The sequence below is a fragment of the Pogoniulus pusillus genome, chromosome 36 (assembly GCF_015220805.1).
Source record: "Pogoniulus pusillus isolate bPogPus1 chromosome 36, bPogPus1.pri, whole genome shotgun sequence".
NCBI lineage: Eukaryota > Metazoa > Chordata > Aves > Piciformes > Lybiidae > Pogoniulus > Pogoniulus pusillus.
In genome coordinates this window covers 5,966,814-5,987,864 of record NC_087299.1, presented here as the reverse complement: position 1 = coordinate 5,987,864, position 21,051 = coordinate 5,966,814, and the positions used below count along the sequence as shown (strand labels likewise).

General features: G+C 46.5%; 1 protein-coding gene across 1 annotated transcript in view; it reads left to right on the top strand.

The window, feature by feature from the left end:
• Positions 1-21,051, top strand: part of PLCH2 (phospholipase C eta 2) — a 102,524-nt gene that overhangs the window by 20,148 nt on the left and 61,325 nt on the right. The window lies entirely within an intron of this gene.

Here is a 21,051-nt window from a genome sequence, read left to right as displayed (position 1 = left end):
CTTTCTGTGCTGGGGGAGAGAAAAGCAGTCTGTAGTGCAGCCGTAGATGCATCCATATGTTGGCTTGATAGAAGTCTGCACCTCAGCTCTGTGTTTCTGTAACTGAACAGCAGCAGCCTCTCACCTCCAGTCTCAGGAGTAAAAAGTGGCAGGTTTTGCTGGGTTAAGTCTTTCTAACGAGCAGAAATTCAACTCAGGCTGTCTTTCCTGAGGGGCCAAAGGCGATTGTATTACTGCCAGCCAATTTAAAGCTCTCTGTAGAATCTGTGAGCAAGTTTTATTGCCCTTGGAGGAGGCTGACCAAGCCCCTCTTTAGGCATTGACTGTAAGAACTGAGTAATACCCTGCCAATATCCAAGTGTTGCCTGATCCAAGCCTCCTGCTGTGAGGCTGATGGATCTTTTTTTTGGTGTCATTTGTGGAAGAAGTGGAGTTACTTTGAGGTTAAAGCCTGAAGCATATTACATTTTTGGCGTGCCAATGATAGGAGCTTTTATGAATGAACCTGGATTAGAAACTACATCACCTGAATATTACCTTCTGTTTCTTCTTCCACGCCCACCCAAACCTCCCCCCTCAAATTGTCTTCCTCTTTCTTTTGTATACCTGTTGCTGCTTGTAAAGATTTTTAGAAGTATGTAGTGGGAAATGGGCCACTCTAAGCAGAATAAATAGCTCTGTTTGCCCACACATTCCAGAGTCCGGGACAAGAGCACTGCAAAGGCAATGAGCTGCCTGTATCGTTGTTGCCATCTACTGGATGCCTGGCAAAGGCTTAAGCTGGCATCGTGAGCACAAATGAACTGGAAAGAAGTGAAGGGATTCTTGGGAACAAGAAATTAGGTACAGATACATTTTTATATATATATCTATATATATCTTCCATGGCTATTAAACAGCTCTTGTGAACGTCATGGTGACAAAAACAGGATGTAGAAATCTCTTTTACTATCCATGACCAGAGCTATGCAGGAACTACCTGAAGGGACGTTGTGGAGAGGCTGCTGCTGGTCTCTTCTGGCAGGTAACTAGAGACAGAACAAGGGGGAATGGCCTCGAGATGAGGCTGGGGAGGTTTAGATTGGGCATTAGGAAAAAAGTTTTTCATGGAGAGAGCGGTCAGGGAGTGGAATGAGCTGCCCAGGGAGGTGGTGGAGTCACCCAGCCTGGCTGTGTTTCAGGGTGGTTTGGATGTGGTGCTTAGGGCTGTGGTTTAAGGTGAATCTTGTAGAGTAGGGTTCTAGGTTGGACTTGGTGCCCCTGAGGGACTTTGCCAACCTGCCTGTTTCTGTGATTTCTGTGAAAGAGAGGTAACAGAAGACAGCCCTGCATGTGTGCTCCTGTTTAGCCTCCAAACATTCACTTCAGCCCTCTGGAAGGCAGGTTTGGAAAGCTTTGTGCTGCACTAGAACCAGCTCTGTCAGAGGACTGTTACTCCTGGAGCTCTCCTACCTGCTGCTGCTTGATGCTTATTACCTAAGGCAGCTGCTGCTGTGCTCCCTCTGAACTTCTGCTATTTGTATGGCAGTAGGAAAGGTCTTGATGTGTGCGAGTACCTGGAAGCAGGGAGGCTACATTTCTTTCTAGTTTGAGTCTTAGGAACTAGTGAAATAAGCATAACTCATGCTTAGACAGGCTGGTTAGGATGAGTGCAGTATGCTTAGAGGTAGTGAAGTGAGGACTGGATTGGTTGAACCAGTGCTGGAACAATCAAAAATACTTTTTAATGCTGTGAGGAGAAAAATATGTTCCCTTCATTCATTTGTATGGGCACTGAGCCTGTGTGTTTGTCAGAGATGGGAGGGAGGGAAATCCAATGTTTTTTACCAAAATTCAGCTATATTGGCATTATGTGGGAAGTTTTGAAGCTACAGCCATTAGCTGTGAATAAGGCTGTCAATCAAAGCAGCTTGGAAAGATGCTGCTCCCGTGAGCACTCCCAGTTTTCATTTGGTCTTTCTCATGCTTCTTCTCACAACTAAATTATTTTTATCTGCTGGTAGTCCTGGTAAAGTTAATCCCCCTGAAAATCCCTGAGTGCAGGTATAACCAAGTGACTCAGCCACTGTGTCTTACAACATGGACTATTGTCTGGCTTGATTTGCACTTGGAGTTTGGCAAGTGGCTGTTTAAAATCTAAGCCACCCCTGCCCCTGGGATCTTAGAATGGTTTAGGTTGGAAGGGACCTCAAAGCTCATCTAGTTCCAACCCCCCACCATGAGCAGGGACAGCTCCCCCTAGAACAGGTTGTTCGAGGCTTCTTCCAACCTAGCCTTGAACACTTCCAGAAAGGTTGTGGATCACAGAATGTGATCACACTCAACAGAATGTTATGATTCAACAGAATCACATTCTGTGATCTGCAACCTGTGCCAGGGTCTCACCACCCTCACTAGAAAGAACCCTTTCCTAGCATCCAGTTTCAATCTCCCATCTGCCAGTTTAAACCCATTCCTCCTCATCCTGTCATCACAAGACTTTGTCAGTAGTTCCTCTCCAGCCCTCCTCTAGGCCTCCTTCAGATACTGAAAGGCTACTACGAGGTCTTCTTGAAGCCTTCTCTTCACCAGTCTGCAGAGCCCCAACTCTCTCAGCCTGTCCTCACAGGATGCTGTGAAACCTGCCTGGCATTAGATATTGCTTACCTTCCATAACATTTAAATGTCTGCAGATGGGCTTCTTTTCATCTTTGTTCACATCAGAATTCTACCTGTCAGTTTCATCTGAGGTTAAATACTTCATCAGAGGGAGGAATGCTTTGTTTCTTGAGAGCACAAATAACTTTAGTTGTCTTCTGAAGCCAGGCAGAGTGGGTTTCTACATTTAATTAACTATGAGGAGCTGCTTTATGCATGGCTGCTGCTCTCCTCTAGGCAAATCCAGGATTCTTCAGCTGCATCACTGGTCAGAGAGTGAAAAGAAATAGAATATTCTCCCTGTGAACTCATGATCTCGGAGATACAAACCAGGAGTTAAACCTGCACAGCCAACATGGAAGGGAAGCTGCTCTGTCATGGACCTTTTCTGCAAGAAATGCTTTGCACAAAACAGAAGAGCTGGGAATGGTTTAGAGAGAAGAGTGAATGAGATTGTGGGCAAAGTTATATGTTTCTGTTTGCTTTTTTCCTCTGTGAGACACTTCTCAGCCAGTGATCAGAGTAAGTCTCAAGGATTATGCTTTTAATGACAGGGAACAACAATGGTGCTTTGAATGCCTGGGGTTCAGTAGTATTAAGCCTAAAAGCTCTTAAATGGTTAGAGCTTTCTGAGAAAGAGATTCTGCTGAGTGTGTGTAGATTCTGTTGCTGAGAGAAGCTGTTACATCTAACGAGGAGAGGTCTACAGCAGATGTGTGTCCCTTGTTTGGTCTGCGCAGTGTTCTCCTAGATGAGAAAGAAGAGTGCCCTGACCATGATGGTTAAGAGCTTTTGCTCACCGAGGATATGCATTAGAACATATTCTGGCATTTTGTATGAGGCTCTCGTGTTGATCTGCCTGTCCTGTTTGATTGGAGGGGAGAAAAATCCCTTTGCCCTTTTCTCCAGAGGAAAATGGCTGGTTGGGAAAATCTAGTTCTGCTGACTTGCTTTTCTCCTGCAGCTTGAGGGGAAAATTTGCATCAGGGAAGTTTCCCTGTGGGCAGGGAGTAAAAAGTTAAGAGATTCTCTTAAGAGATGCAAACATCTTCAGAGCATCTGGTACTCTTCCTAGGAAAACCCCGAGTGTGTGGAAACCTTTGCAGTCCTGGTCAGTTATTCTGAGTTGGCTATGGGGTGGTGTGGCTGAACTGTGGTGGTTAAGACAAGTGGAGCAAGAGCCTCCTTTTCTGCCTTGAAAACCTCAGCATTTGGGGATGGATCTGGTGTCTACAGGTCCAGCCACATTTTAGTTCAGTGAATTTGTTTTCTTTGCAAATAGTTTTTCTTCTGTTATTTTAGATGTTCAGGGTCAGAGGTTTGAAATACTTTCCTTGACAGAAGCAGCAATCATTAGCTGGTGGAGGATAAATCTGCTAGAGATCTTCAGAAGTTTTAGATGCCATTGGTGGCTGCAGATCGCAGTAACCTTAGGGAGTTCACAGCATTTGTGGTCCTTTATCACTCTGGCATAACTGAACAGGGACACCTCGTATGGCTGTAAGGCTGTGGCAGTGTCTGACTGCAGTCCCTTGATAAGCAGTGGAAGAGAAAAGCAGAGGGAATCTTAAAAGGAGGAAGCTGAACATTAAACAGCTGTCAGAAAGAATTCCTTGTTGCCTCGGAGGAATGACATTTCAGTGTCAACTGCCACTCGAGATCCCAGCAAGGGGATGTCAGCTAACGAAGAGTTAATTGCTCTAGCAAAAAGTAGTTTAGCTAGAATCCTACCTCTTCTCTCCCCCGCTTCCTCGGGTGCTGTGTACAGTACGGGAGCTCTACCATCGGAAAACTGACAGTGATTCCTCAGTGCCTGAGCTCAGGAACGGGATGAAATTTAAACTGCCTTCTCAGACGAACAGAAAGAGGGACTTGCAGAAGAGGGAGCAAGACGGAGGGGAAATGCTGAGTATCTTTTGCATTCTGATGTAGGCACTCGAAAACAGTAATCTTCCCATTTCTACAAGACAATGGATTTAGGAAGCCCCCCGCAGCACAGTAGGTGGATCTCTTCTTTATACTCTCTATAGATTGCAGTTCTGGCTAGAGGATGAATTCTGCTTCTGCTTATGGGCACACTTGGTTGTTAGCAGCACTTGATAGCATCACGTTACTCTTTCTTAAATCACTTGTTCAGAGGTATTTCTTTAGCTGTTTGACTCTGTTGCTTTAAAGGATAATGCATTGTTTTTTAGCCCTTATCAGCACACCATCGTTCCAAAAGATCTCTTATCTCGAAGCAGGCATGTTTTATTAATTATGGCTGTAGTATCTAGAGGAATAAAAAGACTCTTAAGTAAATGAAAATCCATTCCACTTACTGTAAGTAAAATATGTACTGCTTCAGGGAAATGGTAATGCTAAAGATAGAGCAGTTCCTAATTCCCTGGCAAATTTATTTACTCCGGGGCAGTTCCATTAGCTATAGGCATTGCATTGAAGTGCACCTTGCAAACTTTACTGTTGGAGGAGATGAAGGTTGGCTTTTAAATGAGAGGGACTACACTACAATGCAGCCTGCTAAACTCCGTGCATCATTTCTTAATGCCATTAGTCGCTGCTATCTGGAACAGAATCATTTATGCTAACTGCCTGGCAGTTCTGAGGTCTCTGCTTTCTCTCTCCTTGATTACACAGGTCTGCTCTTGCAGCTCATGCTGATCAGGTCTGATTGTGCAGCAGCTCTCCCCTTGGCTGCGGTGCACAGTTCATTGAAGCCGTTAAGATGTTTCGATCTCCAGTTGATCCTGCAGTGGTGTGCGCCGCGGTGCTAGGCATGCATGTGGCAGCTGTGTGCTTTATGACAAAGCGTGTTTGGAGAGGGGGTGGTGATGCTGCTGCTGCTTGTATCTTTGTTCTGTTGGGGGATAAAGCTATCACATCTGTAATGATGGTTGTAACACTTCAGGGATCCTGCCTGATGAGCCATTTTGAGTAGGTAATTAGATAAATGACTGACAAGTAAATTACAGTTAACACATGGAACACATCTTGGTGCTAACAGCACCTGCAGGTATTCAGGTGCTGTGCAAGCCAGCTCCTCAGAAAATACGGAATGGGGAGATAGAAGCTCATTCTAAGCTCTGCTGAACAGCCACCTGACTGTCTTGTAGGATGCAGTGCTCCTTTCTTGTTTGTTTTCTTTTTCCCCTGTGCCCACAGAAATGGTGACCTTAGGGATGCTCTTCCAGCAGAACAGTTCTATTCCTGCGTTGTTGTTCTTCTCTCTGTGGGCTTTATATAACCTTCCCCACTCTTACAGCATGCACTTGCCACAGGATGTTGAGATGCTTGTGATTAATTCTCCACTGGAAGGGCTTTTTCTGATAGTGTATAACAGATGTTGGGTTCTGTCGTGTTACAGACAGGTAGGATAGGGCTGAAGTCTGTATTGTCTGCATTGTGTGTCATGGCCGTGATGTCCTGTAGAGTCCTGATGTCAGGGTGACTTTGCCAGAAACAATCACCAGAGAGTCTAGGCTGGGTTATGTCTGATTATGAACCTGATTCTCTTCCGTGCTGTGCATTCAGGTGGTTCGACTGCGCTGCATGCAGTTTGCTGTTTACTTCTCGCTAAAAGTTACTGACTGCCTTTGAGTAATATCCAAGCTGTGCAGGTTGCCCACTTCAATCAGAGTGAAGTTTGAGGCAGTAATAAAAGTAGCAGTGTGGGGGAGTTAAGGAGGTCCCATGCTACTGGTTTGTTGTGAAACAAGCGGTGTGAGTGCACCATTTAGAGACAATGCAGTGACAGATGGTTCCATTCCTTTGGTGATGGAGAAAGAACTGTTACTTCTGGGCTCTGCACCTGAGCAGGAGATGCTGCTGCTCACCAAGGGCAAGACGCTAAAAAAGGCTTTGGTGGTTACCTGTAAGACACTAGCCTATGTTGGCACTGCATTTTGTGTCCAAGCTTTTAAGTTCATACCATGGGTTGTGCACTGAAATCTTGTGTGAAATAGTGGAAGGTGAGTTTCCAGCTTCTGTGGAGATAAAATGGTCTGTAGCTGAGCAATTCCCTGCTTGTCTTCCTGCCCCTGACCGCTTGTCAGGGCAGATTCAAAGCCTCAATTTGCTGGAATAGCTTTTCCTTCTGTGGTGTGATATCCTGTCTGGGTCAGCAGCACATCCCTAGGGCACCAAGGGTCATTTGCACCTGCAATAGCTTTGGCAAAGGACCAGGGGATCAGAGGAGGTGATTATGGGAGTTGGAATGGGCTTCCCAGACAGGTGGTGGAGTTGCAGGCAAAGCAAAGCCTGGATGGGGCACTTAGTGCCATGATCTAGTTGATTGGACGGGGCTGGATGATAGGTTGGACTAGATGAGCTTGGAGATCTCTTCCAACCTGGTTGATTCTATGATTGTTCCCTCCTGAGCATCACTTCTGAGCCACATCAAATACTGTTTTGGGTGACGTTTCCAGCTTGAGACAGCAGCAGCACTTGGTTAGATGCTTGGGTCCGGAGCATAGGATGCACAAGAGAAGAGGGTGAGAGGAGAAACCAAGTAGGTAATGTAATCACAGCTTTCTGTTGCTTAATAGGCACTTCCAGGGAAGGTGAATCCTGACTGCTCTTGGGGTGGATGAAGAAGGAAAGATTTCTTGTCTAGATAATGTTGGTAGGGGATTTGACAGGCCAGCTGGTGGTCAAGTACCTTTAGTAATGCATCACAGACTGTCTAAACCAAGAACTTCTGGATAGTTGTGGATGCTTTGACTCCTTGGATCTAAAGTGTAATCAGATAAGACATCACAGATTGCATTGGGTTGGAAAAAGACCCTCAAAGGTCATCTTGTCCAAGTTCCCTTCAGTCAGCAGGGACACTTCCAACTGGATCAAAAGATTAATTCTCCTTCCCTCCTCTTTGTGACACTGGAGCATTTCCTTTATCCTCTGATCTGTTTGGCAAACAGACACATTTCAATCAATTTCCAATTCATTTAACCTTTGATTCATTTCAAATTCATTCCAGCTTTGGCCTAACAAACCTCAGCTGGATGTTCCAGGTTGTCTTCTAAGGAGACACTGCAGTATGCTTTGATTCCCTTCCCCCCACTTTTTCCAAAGGTATTGTTTTGGAATACAGTTTTGCAGACATGTTTTAATGCAGATGCTTTTTCCCTGGAGCAGCAGTAAGATCTCTGCATAATTCACAGTTTGTTATTTGCATGTGTTTATGAATTTGCCTCATAATGAACTACTAAGAATAACAAAGTTTATGGTCTGGCTGGGTGTAGCTCTGTGGCTGTGGTTTAACTGAGTGAATATTGCCAAAGGTTGCCACTCTGCCTCTGCTCTCATTTTCTATCATTCTAAGCTCATTATATGCTTAGAAACTTCCTTGATCAGCCCTGCTTCACCTTTTACTTTATTTGCAGACTTCCTACCTCCAACTTGCATCATTTTTCTTGAACCAGAGCAGTGTCTCTGCTGGTGGGAATGAACCACCAGTGTATTTCTGGTGGAAACTGCCAGTTTGCTGGTGACCTCCTGTCCCATTTCAAACTGATGCAAGATGCTGAAGACCTTTGATACCCAGTTCCTTGTTTTGGGGTTTCATTCTGGACAAGACTCTCAGGCCCTGCCCCTGCTGTTCAGCCATTTGCACTCATTAGAGGTTAGTTCTAACCCTGTTCAGAAATAACCCCCAGCTGGGGTCAGAGCTGATGCAAAGCTTTGATGCTGGCTGCTGTAGCACATGAGTCAAAGTTGAGTCCCCTACAGCTCTCTCTCCTCAGAGGAGTCTCTTCATTTTTTCATTCATTATTTAGGTGGTGATTTGAGTAAGAGAGGCTTATTGGAGGGGGGGGCATTCATAATTCATTACTGAGAAGTAACAAACCATGGCCTGGACAGTGAGGACAGGATGAAGTCTTTCTGGGTGGTTGGGGGCAGGGGTTTCCCTTGGAGAAAGAGTAGGATTTGCCATGCAGCAGGACCACTGGGCACCTTTTAAGCTCAATGTTGGGAACAAGTCTTGGGAGTTTGAGAGCTGTGCCTGAAAGAGCAGAGGAAACATGAAGTGGATTCAGGATATCACTTCAGAGCAGGGAAGCTGCTGCAAGCAGGCTGGTTTTCATTTTGATGCTCAGACTGCCTACATGGAACTCTGTGCTTTTGTTTAACGGGGTGGCAGGAGTTTGAACTCAGCAGGGGCATGCAAAGGTGGAGATGTAAACACTGAATTTGGAGTGAGCTCTTAAGCTCTGAATAACACCATCTCTGTGACATTTGCAGGACAACCTTAACATGACAACCTTAGATTTGTGTTTATTGAACCCTCTAGCTCTGCTGGATTTTAGTTCAGCTTTATGGAGGTTTTCCTGTCTCCAGTCAGGAAGCACTTGCAAAGACCAACTTCTGTTCACTTCAAGACACAGAGCAGATCCAGAAGGATTTTAGAGTAAACTTTTACACCAGAGATGCCTCAAGTAACTTGAGTGGAATCACTTAGTTGGGATTTGTGGAGGGATAACTTGAGTAGAATCACTTAGTTGGGATCTGTGGAGGGGTAACTTAAGTGGAATTGCTTAGTTGGGATCTGTGGAGGGGTTCCAGTTCCAACTAAGTGGAATCACTTAGCTGGGATCTATGGAGGGGTAACTTGAGTGTAATCACTTAGTTGGGATCTGTGGACTTTGACCAAATGTGCAATGTTTTGTAAAGCTGAATTCTTTTTTGATTTCTTGTCAGATTCAAAGTGAAGTCCTACAGAGTGTTCCACTAAACCTGCTTCTTCAGGCGTGGAACAAAATGTGGTTGGTTTGAAGTACCTCCTGGAAGGTTCTAGATATCAATCTACACTCTATGATTCTTACTGCATGTTACTATTTCTATAGCATATAGTACTCAGTGTCTGTTACTATTTCATGTGCCAGGTCAGTACCTATTTTGATGAAGCATCATTTCAATTCAAAGTGCCTTTATTTGGGTGTACAGGGTTAACCCTCCTGGGAGGAGTGGTCTTCAACCTGACTCCAGATTGTCTTGCCCCCACCCCAGAGTGGGTCTGACCACTACCAGATGATGGTTAGCCCACTCCCCATTGCTGTCTAAAAATCCATAAAAGCAGGGAGACATCTGGTTTCTCTCTTTCTCTCCCTCCCTGCCTGCCAGGATCACCACTCCTGTTTCCTGCTGCTCTTTGCCTTACCACGTGGCCATCATCTCCACGAGGCAGACAAAACCCATTGCCATCAAATCTGGTTGTACATTTACATGTTTTGTGTCTTCTTTTCCCTTCCTTACACCTTTGTAACTTCCCTACCTCATATACCTTTTATTTATTGTTAAACTTTTCTTCTTTTAACTTCTGAAATCACAGTGACATTATTTGGGTCTGCATGCCTTTCCTCTCCATCTAATTCCTTATCATTTGGGAAAGAAGGGGGAAGAGGGAAGGGCATCCTATAAATTGTTATTGGTTCTATCAACTATATTGGAGTCTCTGGGAATTTAAATTAGAACCGAGACATTAGGGCCACTTTTCTGTGTTGAAACAAACCTTCCCAATTCTTTTCCCACTCCTCTGCTCCAACACTGTCCACTGATGGTTCTGAAAGCTGAAAGGAGCAGTGTGAGATGATCTAAGCAAATATAGTGGTTACAGGACTTGAGTTGAGACTTGTAATGGGAGTAGAATAAATATAATTGTTAAAAAGGGAATTTGGGAACAAAAATGTCCAGTCCTGTGACAAAAATCTGTTTGTGCTAGCCTGCATTTGTTTCATGGCTGGAGGGCAGGGATCCATCCAGAGGGACTTTGATAGGCTGGAGAGGTGAGCCCAAACCAAATTCATGAAGTTCAACAAGACCAGGTGCAAAGTCCTGTACCTCGGTCAAGGCAATCCCAAACACCAATATAGACTGGGCAGTGCCTGGCTTGAGAGCAGCCCTGGGGAAGAGGGACTTGCGGGTGCTGGTGGACAAGAAGCTCAATATGAGCTGTCAGTGTGCTCTTGCAGCCCAGAGAGCAACCAGAGTCTGGATTGCAGCAAGAGCAGTGTGGGCAGCAGGGTGAAGAAAGTGATCTTCACCCTCTGCTTCACACTGCTGAGACCCCACCTGGAGTACTGCATCCAGTTCTGGAGCTACTGTGACAAGAGGGATGTGGATGTGCTGGAAGGTGTCCAGAGTAGGGCCATGAGGATGATCATAGGGCTGGAGCACCTCTCCCGTGAGGGGAGACTCAGAGAGTTGGGGCTGTTCACTCTGGAGAGAAGGCTCTAAGGTGACCTTATTGTGACCTTTCAGTATCTTAAGAGGACTACAAGGAAGCTGGGGAGGGACTTTGTAGTCTGTCAGGTAGTGATAGGACTGGGGGGAATGGAACAAAGCTGGAAATGGGGAGATTCAGACTGGATGTTAGGAAGAAGCTCTTCACCATGAGGCTGGTGAGAGCCTGGAATGGGTTGCCCAGGGAGGTGGTGAAAGCCTCATCCCTGGAGGTGTTTAAGGCCAGGCTGGATGAGGCTCTGGACAGCCTGATCTGGGGTAGAGTGTCCCTGCCCATGGCAGGGGGGTTGGCACTGGATGATCCTGACTAATTCAATGAGTCTTTGGTTCCTTCCAGGAAGTAAGACTTTGGCACACTGATTGCTTCTTGGACAGGAATTTGAGCTTCATTTTGAAGTCTCTTCCATTTCTGACTTAAAGCCCATCTGTGAAAGACCCACACTGAGGTAAGGCTTTGCAAGACAGGTCTATTTCTGCCTCTGATATTTTGGCACAGAGCAAGTGGTACTTGCATGCATACAGAAGTTGCTGCAGCAGTTCTGTGATGAACGTTTGCCTTTTAAAGTCTGAGGAAGGACACAACACATTCCCTGAGCAGGACGTTAGCTGGTATCTGAGGACCAAAATCTACAGCCGAGGGGATAAAATCATGGGGAATTGCAGGTCTCACAGTGCCTCTGCCGGCACAGCAGGAGTGACCTGTAAAAGGGACTGGGCTGTGACTTGATAGGCAAGCTGGTGTGGAAGATGTCAGGGAGCTGCTGGTGGATGACAGGGCAAATGAATGCAATTACTTTTATATAATAAAATGGGCTTGCTGCTTCGTGTTAATGGTCTCTTCCTGGCAGCTGGGAGCAGGGAGGGGGGGCTAGGGAAGATGAAGTAGTTTTCTGGTGTGAAAGAGAGCTCTGGACTTGGGCTGTGTACCACAGGTTAAATTCCATCTCCCTGCATCTTGCAAAGAAACCTAATTTTTGAAATCTCCACAGGCATCTCGGAGACAGAAGATGCTAATTTTAGCAATGTGGCAGCTCGTCTCCTTCCCCACCCCCTTCCATTTGCTGCCAGAATGCTTAACAATCCAGTAAACAAGCTGTGGAACAAGGGGAATAACCTCAAGAGCCGAGGGTGTCGGCCTCTTGTGAATGGCATTTTTGGGGGAAGAGCTTTCCCCCACGCCCTGTGGGGTCTTGCGTTTGCAACCGAGTTAAAAATAGAGGCGCAGCAGTTGAAGGGGCAGTGCAAAGAAGTGTTTAAAGGTGTAGCAGCCAGGGCCAGCAGTCTGCCTTCACTGACCTGATTAATTCTGTGCCAGCTCTCAGGATAGTCTAAATTAAAGCATTGCATAAGAGGAGTGCTTGGGAGTAAAGAAACAAGCCTGAGGAGGACTCTGATATCTCATTTTAGGTGCTCATCAGCCTTGCGCTGGAAATTGCACCCTTCTCCCCATAACACCTGCTGAGGGAGTTTATTACATGTTACAAAACACACTGGAACAGCTTCTGTTTTGAAATGCCTTTTGCTGTGCAGAAAGGTGTTACTTCATCTTAATAAGCACTGGATCCCAAATTGGTGTAGTTAATGAACTGTAATTTCCCCACTCTGTGCTGATGCCCTTGCATCTTTTATCCTTTGCTTCAATCTGGTGTGTGGAAACAGTTTGGAAAAGGTTTATCCAAAATCAAAGGTATTGGAGTCTCAATTGTCTAAATGCCTTCTTGTGCAAAGTGTTCTCGCGTTGCTAGCAAGGGAGGGTGATCTAGATCTGTTAGCTGGGATTTTCATAATGAAACTTAATTGAAGAGCTTCGAGTGCAAAGCTTCCTTTGGCTTGCCGATGCCCAATGCTTTTGGAAGTCTGTTTGGTTGCAACAGTGCTTGTTGGGCACCTGAAGTTCTGTGTGCACAGCTCAGGAAGCATTAAAACCCAGGCACTCATTGCTTCAGAGCTGCTGCGTGGCTCAGTGTGTGCTGCTAGCTGCACACAACACACTGCTGCCTCTTCTGTGTAGGAAATGTGCTGGTTCTCAAGAAGGAAATGTGAGGAAGTGAAGTGCTGATTGCACTCAGAACACGTGGCTAATAAATTTGGTTAAATTTAACATGCATCATCATTTCCAACACCCTCGAGTGTCTGGGAGGTGGAATGAAGCAGGGATGTTTCAGCTGCTTGGTGCACTGCATTTGTCTAGTTCAGTTTGTCTGGACTAATAGAGCAGAGTGCAGCACAACTGCTTTCTGTACAAGCATGTGTTGGCTTCTACAGCTAACCAGTGCCTGAGACCACCTCTCAGCGTGTTCTTCAGCCCTTCGTGGCTCAGCTGGCTGAAAACTGTCTCTGCTCAGCAATCCAGGCTGTAGATGTGACTGAGGAAAGTCTAAGTTGCGATGTTGGGAAGCCTCAGGACAGGCTTCATTTCCAAATGCAGCTCCTGTGTCACAAACATGCTGCCTGCTCCTCTGAAAATGCACCAATTGCCTTGGGTTTGCCCCATTCCTGCCTCTTGTATCTTGTCCTCAGCACACAGCAAAGGTGCAGTTAGTACTTGTCTATGAGTTCTGGCAGCCGTGGTTCTCTGACTGTGGTTGTTTTGTGCCTTTTCCACAGCTCCCTGAGAGCACTGACACTGCCTTTTAGAGGAAACTGAGCTCTGCAGACAATAGGCTGCAGGGTAAAACTATGTCAAAAGCAGTAATGTGAGCAAGCTCAGCCAAGGGAGCTGTGAGCATGCTCCCTTCCACCACGAGCAGGAGAGGAACAGAATAAAGGAATTGTCTTGGGCTACATTCAATGAAGGATTTTAATGCATTTCTATTTTTAAAGGGAGAAGAAGATTACGTGGGGAAACAAAGGGACCTGAGGTAGTTTAGTGTTCATCTCTGTGAACTGTGTCTCTGCCTGGATGCCTCTGTAATATCTAGGCTCTTGCTGAGATTCAGCCTCTCCCTTGAGGAGTTTACAAAACTAAGTAGAAAATACAGGGGCAGCACTGGGAGGTGGGAACAGCAGAGTCATGCAGAAGGGGGATGTTCCTCGGTTTAGTAGCAGGTCAAAGCTAAGTGCCACACAACAGGGAAGGAAGGCCACGTGCCCTACTCTTGCCCTTTGAGACTGTACTTGAAAGGTGTAGCAGATGGCAGTAAATGAAGTTTCTTCTGCAAGAGCAATAAACTCTTTAATCCTTCTTGCACTGCTCCTGGCCATTTGAATGCCAAGAGCAGGCTGTAAGCCAAGGGGAAAGCCCTCAAACAAGTCAGAGTCAGCGAGGATCAATATTACAGTCTGGAGCAGCTGTCCCAGTCAAGTCTGGGTTGGGTCTGGTTAAGAAGAATTTGAAGTTCAGAGAGTGCAGCTTTCAGGAGGGTGTGCAAGTGGCCACCAGTCACTGGCTAACCCAGCACCCTGCAGTTTGGCTGGAGTCAGTAGCTCAAAACTCTGCCTGAATGTTGGATGGGTTTTTAAATTATTTGTATTCCCAGCTAATGTAGCATTCAGAAGATGGAGATGACTAAGCCTTCTTGGAGGAAATAGGAAGTAGATGCCACTTTGGGCCTGAAAATTAGGTGATGTGTCTGCTGGCATCAATGTCTCTTACAACTGGGCAGAGAGGAATTAAGTGGCTTGTGGTGCTCCTTGGGAGGGCTGGGACAGAATGGGGCCTTGACCACCCATCTCTCCTAAATCTGTGGCTGAAGCTGATCCACTGGCTTGTGCATCTTCTCACTGAGAGATGTCCTTCCCCTCAGCCCTCCAATGGGCAGAAAAGGCCCTTTGGGGAGGGATAATAAGACTCGAGGTTCTGATAGTGGCTTCTAGAAAGGCTTCAACTTAAACAGCAAAGGCAGCAGAATTTCCCTGGTTGATGTGCTCCAGTGAAGTCCTTTTTGAGTTCAGGAGGGCACCAGTGGTTTTCACAAGTACTAGCACTGGGGGGAGTGGGGAGTGTGTGTTTGTCTGTCTACTTCAGCTTGGCTGTGTAACTTCTGCTAGGAACTTCCTCTTTGTAGGTGAATAGAAATATTTTGTTTCCCTTTTTTGTTCTCCTTAAAATGTAGACCCTGGGAATACCACAGAGCAGGGTCGTGCTTCAAACGCCTCTCCTTCCTAGCAGACCTTTCAGATCTGCCTTCTCTTAGCAGTTTGATACCTGAAGGCAGGCTCATCCCTGAGAAGTGTTTGTACAAACTTAGTGCAGTTTGAAAGCAGCAATGGCTGGAGGCAAGGCATCTGCAGAGCCATGCAGCCACAGGCAGAGGTGGCTTTTTACTGCTGGGTATGGGCTGGCTGTAGTTTGCAGGGAGAGCAATTGCACTGCAAGGTATCAGACAGCATTTGCCTCCTCAGTCACAAAAGCTGAAGGGACAAAGAGGAGCAGCAAGTGAAGGGATTTTTATATTTGGGTTTTCACAGGCTTAAAATAAGAAGACAGCAGCAGACAGCCTAAGCCTTCTGGCTCTGTCTGCAGCAGCCACTGGAGCTGCCATGGGTGTTACCTCCTGCAGAGAGTGGGTGCCACTTACGCAGGTGGTTTTGGGTGGCCCAGATGATACTTCCTCTCTTCCAAATTCTTAGTCAGAACTTTGAAACCATATTAGAAGCTACTTTATAAACCCCCCCAAGACACAGAAATGCAGCAATAAAGGCTGTGGGGCGTGTGTGGCTGAAGCTGTAGTGCTGTGGAGGACCCATCCAAATGGGTCAGTGTGGCAGGAGTTCAACTTCTAAGGCTTTCGAAGATCTCAAGATCTGAAACTCTTTCCACTTCTTTCTTGCCCTTCCCCCTTCTTGGCTAGATGCAGTTTGTCATCCAGCTTTCCTTAATGCACTGTGTGGCTCGAAACCACCCAGCCTACAGATTTTCTTGGATGAGTGTGAATTCCCTGAAAACCTTGAATGGCCAAGATGATTTATGGCTCTTTGAAGAAAAGAATGCCAGCAAAGTATTTCAGTTCTTCCAGCCTCTGAACTAGAAAAGGAGTCAGGACTGAAATAGGAGGTTGTACATGTCACGTACTCAGATATGCTGTGGTGAACAGTCAGGTTAAGCCAGCTCAGTTAAAACATCATCCTTGGTGTTCTCCTGCCTTCTGGTCATTAACTGAAATGTTGCTTGTTGGATTTTGAAATGGAGGAATACATTTTGAAGAGCAGTAAGCCCACCACAGCTCCTGTAGAAAGGAGTGAACTTTGCTGTCAGTGCCAGTTAGGGAGGGGTTGTGCATTCCGTTGGGGGTTCATTTTCTTGCCTGGAAACAATCTTTCTATACTTTTGCTAATGCACAGGATACTGCAGCAGTAAAGTGTGTCCCTACCCAAACCCCAGTGCTGGGGATGGTTACACTATCACGTCAGTTACTGGTGTGATGCTAAAGCAGAGGATGCTGTCTCTGATTTGTAACCCTCCCTTCCTTTCTCAGCACCTGCCCTCTCTCCCTGCTGATGCTGTTTCACTTGCTTCGTGCATTTCAGATTCCTCATCCGGTTGCTGTTGCCAGCCCAGCAGTGGGGGCGCTGAGAAGCTGCTGGAGGCCAAATGCTCTGTGTAGCAGCATCGTTTTGCTAGTGAAACGGGTCGATAATCCAGGATTTTACTAGTGACCTAAAGTTTAAATTTGAAAGCTGCTTTGAGACTTGCAGTACACAATGTGAGCTTTAGGAAGATTAGTTTTGACATCAGCCAGGATCGTGGAGGAAATACCTCTGCACCAGCAGTTGTTAAGAAAAGGCTTTTAATTCAATCTTCATTGACAGAGAGACAAACTGTGTTGTGAGATCAGTAGAAGAAGGGGCTGGTCAATACCTTCTCAAAAGCTCATCTCATCATGATTCTAGGACACTAGAGCCCCTCATTAGCAGAGATGCTGGAGCTCCAGAGAGAACCCCAGCTTCAGTGGATGCTTGCACCTTAGAAAGAAAGAATGGTGAGCAGGTTGAACAACGACAAATGCTGACAGCCTCTGCAGACATTATGGTGACATAAAGTATTGCTGCCTCACCTGAAAAGTCAGTTGTACAAATCAAGGTCAGACAATCTGGGCACAAGCCAACCTCATGAGGCTCAACAAGACCAAGTGCGAGGTCCTGCATTTGGGTCGAGGCAATCCCAAGCACAAATGCAGGCTGGGCAGTGAGTGTCTGGAGAGCAGCCCTGAAGAGAGTAACTTAGGGGTGCTGCTGGAGGAGAAGCTCAACAGGAGCCAGCAGTGTGCACTTGCAGCCCAGAAAGCCAAGCAGAACCTGGGCTGCATGAGGAGAAGTGTGGCCAGCAGGGCCAGGGAGGTGACTCTCCCCCTCTACTGTGCTCTGCTAGGACCCCACCTGGAGTACTGCATCCAATTCTGGAGCTCCTATTACAAGAGGGCTGTGGAGATGCTGGAGAGTGTCCAGAGCAGGGCCAGGAGGATGCTGAGAGGCTGCAGCAGCTCTGCTGTGAGCACAGACTGAAAGAGTTGGGGCTGTGCAGGCTGGAGAAGAGGAGGCTCCCAGGTGACCTTCTTGTGGCCTTCCAGCATCTGAAGGGGTCCTAAAAAAAGCTGGGGAGGGACTTTTTAGGACATCAGGGAGTGCCGAGACTGGGGGGAATGGAGTAAAGCTGGAGGTGGGGAGAGTGAGGCTGGAGGTGAGGAGGAAGTTGTTGAGCATGAGAATGGTGAGAGGCTGGAATGGGTTGCCCAGGGCCCATGGCTGGAGGTGTTTCAGGCCAGGCTGGCTGAGGCTGTGTGCAACCTGCTCTAGGGTAGGGTGTCCCTGGGCATGGCTGGGGGTTTGGAACTGACTGCTCCTTGTGGTCCCTTCCAACCCTGACTGATTCTATGAATCTGCTGTATGTCCAGGCTGGTGGAAATCAAGAGTAGAATTTGCCCTGTTGTGCCTGGCAGAGGCTGAGCAGGCAGAGCTCACTCAGGCCACTGTAAGGAGGGAAGGCTGTATTTGTTTGCTGTGATGAGATGAGAGTGAGGAGATCCATATTTGGCTTCCTGCTCCCTCAATTCTAAATGAATCATTTAGAACCTGCAGCAGAGCTCATTGCAGACAATCTCGGTGGCTTCTGGGATCTCTGGGCAGGATGTGTAGTCTTTGAGGATCTTTGTCAGTCCACTTCTAATCCCAGGACTGTTCCTAACACTTGGGAGAGTTTTCAGAGGTGTGCGGTGAAACTTCCTCGTGTCAGATTCGCTCTGGGTGTAGCAGAGTATTCCATTTGCCAACAAAACCTTAATTTGAAACTTCCCAACTCCTCATATGCTCAAAGAGTGGTGATTTTGTTCCATGTCTAGCCACCTGCTGTCTTCTCCTGTGGTAAAGTACACTGGTAACTATGGGAACAAAAACTTAAGAACAGACACCCACATGTGTTGAAGTTGATTTATAGAAGGTCTTGAAGTGATGCCATGAATTGTGAGACACAGAACTATCTGGCGTGGAGTTTGATGGCTTTCAATAAGAGCTAAGTGTTGTACTTCAATAAATGATTTAGCCTGTCCTTGGCCTCCTGTGTGTTCCACTCTGCTGTGTCTGACCTGCAGCAGAACATTGCTCTGCTGCATTTCCCAGGTGCTGTGCTTTGTCCCCAGTAGTGGTAAGACACCTGCCTTGGGCTGGGCAATAAGACCTGCTATATCTGGTAGGAGATAGGAGTTGGAATGTGATAATATGTGACAGCAGTACCTCTGGAGCCGGGGGATGAAGGATGAGGGAATATATACTCAAAATGCAATGTATCCTTCCAGCGTGGAGCACTGGCATAAGCCACAGCCTTGGCTGCTAGCTGAAGCCTGGGCATCTCATGCTGGTGCCCTGGAAGTGCTCAGTGCCTTCCCTAGATGGCCAGCCAGGATGGAGTCAGTGCTGCTGTGGCTGTGTAGCAGGGATAGCTTCTACCCTAGATGGTTTGGGGATCTCTAGTTGCCACTGAGCCACAACTGTGTGAGAAAACTTTGTCTGAATGAATGTGGGGCTCTTTAGCTTGGAGAAGAGGAGACTGAGAGGTGACCTCATCAATGTTGATAAATATGTCAAGGTGAGTGCGAGGAGGCTGGAGCCAGGCTCTGCTGGGTGGTGCCCAGTGACAGGACAAGGGGCACTGGGTGGAAGCTGAGGCATAGGAAGTTTCATTTAAACAGGAGGAGGAATTATTTCCCTGTGAGGGTGCCAGAACCCTGGAACAGGCTGCCCAGGGGGGTTGTGGAGTCTCCCTCTCTGGAGATATTCAAAACCCACTTGGATCTGTTCCTGTATGATCTTGTCTAGGTGATCCTGCTCTGGCAGGGGCGTTAGACTGAATAAGCTTTGGAGATCCCTTCCAGCCCCTGGCATTCTGTGAAATCCAGAACCTCAAGCAAATTCCTTCAGGACACTAATAAAAGTTGCTGCATTCTCCAGATGGGTGAGAAGCAGAACATCAGAGCTGTGCTTTCAGCCTCAGCTGAAGAGAAGCAGGGTCAGGGCTTTGCCCCATAACGGTTTGGCTGTTTACCTCCAAGTGTTAGCTGGCCAGCAGCACGGCATTGGCCTTTCTCTGTGTAGTTGGGCAAGTAGGTATTGGGAGAGTTCTTGTCCCCTTTTAGTCCCTTCTTAGGACTTGATTCTTTGGTGTGATAGCAGCACACCACAAGTCACTGCTGCTCTGGTTAGCAGAAGTAGATAGCTGAGGCTGGAGAGTGAGGGAATTAGGGCATGCTATGCTTTGTATAATGTAGAACTGACAGTGGCATGGATTTGTTCCATGCTGGCACTGTGCTTTCCAAACTGGAGTGCCAGTGACCTTTCCCTGTCATGTACAATTCTGGGTGTGAGTCAGGGTCCATGAAAGCCAGGCAAAAATTCGTTGCTGGTTTCAGGAGTCAGTAGATTGCCTTTTTCATACAGAAACCTCCTGTGTTTTAGATTGTGAGAGCATCTTTTAGCTGTAAAATGCTTTGGTCTCCTTGAGCAGAATCTATGCTTTCCTTTATTTCAAATAATGTGCCTGCATTGTGAGTGCCTTCAAATGTCTCTGATGCTTCTTCTGTGACTCTTCTAACTGCTTGGCAAAAAGCTCCCAAAGAAAGAAAACATTTTCTTGAATGAAATAGTTAAGAAGCAGTAACTAAATACTGACTCTGAACCTTTTACAGGCTAAACAAGATAAAAGATAGACCCTGGAATAGCCCCAAGCTGGCATCCATTTGGGTGGCTGATCAGTGAATGAGTTGATCAGCCTTAGCATTAACTTTTCATTAGCTCTGTCTCTTGGTAGAATTGTGCAGTGTTGATGCTGGTGGGTGGGAGCTTTGTCTGCAGGCAGAGCACTGAGCCTCGCCTGTAGGGCAAAAACTTCCTGTCGCTGTATTCCCCCAAGATCTCTTAGAGACGTTTTTGCAGCACTCGTTCTGCTTCTCCCTCAGGACGCGAGGCAGTGATTTGTTGCTAACCTGTACTTGCCTACAGGGGATAGAAAGAGTGGCAAAGAAACGTGAGTTATTTTCAGGACAAATGTGGACCATTCTATCAAGTGCATGGCTTGATAGAGTTATCCCTGTTAAGAGAAGAGGCTTGGTCATCCTCTAAGCCCAAGACACCTGAGTTATTTCAGGATAGACAGAAATGGAATCTGGAAAGTAATTTTATAGGCAGACTGTCTTGATAGCTGTGGTCTGGGGTGAGGCTAAGAGGTCCCTTTTATTGTTTCTGTTTGTGATTTCTTCTCATGTGTTGTTCTGGAACTTCAGAAAGGAGTTTTACATAGGTAGGATTCAGTACAGAGGAGGAAATATGTGGTCTTTGCCAAGAAAAGAAATCAGACAGAACTCCAAAGAGAGCAGCTTGCCTATTTTTATCAGTAACCATAGACTTGCTTTCTCAGCTTAAGTATGGGAGGATGCCTTACCAGTATGCAGATGCATACTGTTGGACACAGGGGAGGCACTGAAATACAATACAACTATTTTTTTTCCTTCTTAAATGAAGTAGCACCCCCTTGGTGTTTGTTGCCTGCTGAATGAAGTACATCCCAGAGCAACTGAGTGTTATTTTGTACTTCTTTCCTAACGTCCATGAGTTTTTGCTTCAGCTTTTTCCAAGGAGTGAAGCAAAATGCCTCCATATAACCTGCTTGAGAGTGGGGCAGCAAAGAGTTAATAAACGGTTATCCCAGGTGGTTGAGCACTGGAGTTGCAGTGAGATGCTGGTAACATT